This window comes from Panthera tigris, chromosome A2 (assembly GCF_018350195.1).
Source record: "Panthera tigris isolate Pti1 chromosome A2, P.tigris_Pti1_mat1.1, whole genome shotgun sequence".
Taxonomy (NCBI): Eukaryota; Metazoa; Chordata; class Mammalia; order Carnivora; family Felidae; genus Panthera; species Panthera tigris.
In genome coordinates this window covers 164948924-164950276 of record NC_056661.1, presented here as the reverse complement: position 1 = coordinate 164950276, position 1353 = coordinate 164948924, and positions in this window count along the sequence as shown.

Sequence of the window (1353 nt, the reverse complement as noted above, 5' to 3'; positions counted from 1 at the left end):
GGTGCGTTTCCTGGACAAAGTCCAGCTTCCAGCTCCACCTGCAGCCCGGCTGGGGCCCCGCCTCCACGCCCGGACCCAGAACCGTAGCCTTGGCTTCTGACGGGTCCTCTTTCTGCCTCTGGCCGTCCTGCTTTCCTGTGATAAAGACCTTCGTGAGTCCGCTGGACCCACCCAGGGGATCCGGGATAATGTCTCCATCTCCAGAGCGTAGTCACGTCTGCAGAGTCCCTTCCTTCTGCCACGTAAGGTCCGGCCACCACAACAGGCCCCAGAGCGGGCCGCATAAATAACCGGGTGGCCCTGGAGGCTGAAAGTGCGAGAACGAGGTGCGGGCAGCTTTGGCGTCTGGTGGGGACCCGCTCCCCGGTCCGCTGATGGCAGCCTCTCTCTGTGCCCCCAGCGGCTGAAGGGGGGAGGGGGCCCTGTGGGGTCTCTCCCATACGGGCACCGAGCCCATCGTGGGGGCTCCACCCTCGTGGGCCAGACACTTCCCGAAGCCCCAGCCCCTGACACCGTCATAGTGAAGATGAGCTTCCAACACGTGAATGTGGGGCTTGCAACGTCCCCACCAGGAACACACGCGCAGGCTCCGGGGCCTGGGACGGCGGCATCTCTGCGGGGCCATAATGCTGACGCGGCAGGTCTGCGGGATCAGGCCGGGATGTCCCGAGAGCTGCACACCTCACCCTCTGCTCCCCTGACGTCTGCACCCCGGAGTCCATCCAGGATTCCCCTGTGCGTCTCCGGACGGCGGGCCCAGTTCTCTCTAGCCTGGTGTTTCTCACCTTGCGAGCGAGGCTCACCCGCCAGAATCCTGGCCTCATCGACATCCCCTGAGTCAGAAGCTCCTCCTGGAGTCCAGGGTGTGGCTTGGGAATCCGCGTTTTCAACAAGCCCCTCGGGTCATTGGCACGCAGGCTAAGATCTGACCATCTCTCAGACGCGATGAGCCGTTGGTTAACAAACTAGGAACCGGTGAAGCTGGGGCCTCCCCGTGGCCCCCGCGTCCGGCCCCCCCCCCAGGCCTCAGTGAGCACAGCCCATTTTCTTGCCCCTCCGCCTGTGTGTTCTGTTTGTCTCCCCCACCAGACCGGGTTCCAGAACTGGAGCCCTGAGGCAGCGCCTGGCGAGGGCTCCGTGAAGGAGCTCCTCGGCTCCCTGGCCGCACCCTGTAATTTTGGGTGGCCGTGGCACCCCCCCCCTCCCCCCACTGACCCGAAGGGATTCAGGAAACAGAAACTGGTTACGATTTGTATTCAGAGCCTTCCCAAGGTTGGGATTCGAAGTTAAAAACCTGCTCGGTTCTTTTTTTTTTTTTTTTTTTCCAGCTGCACTTACAGATATTAAATGTTC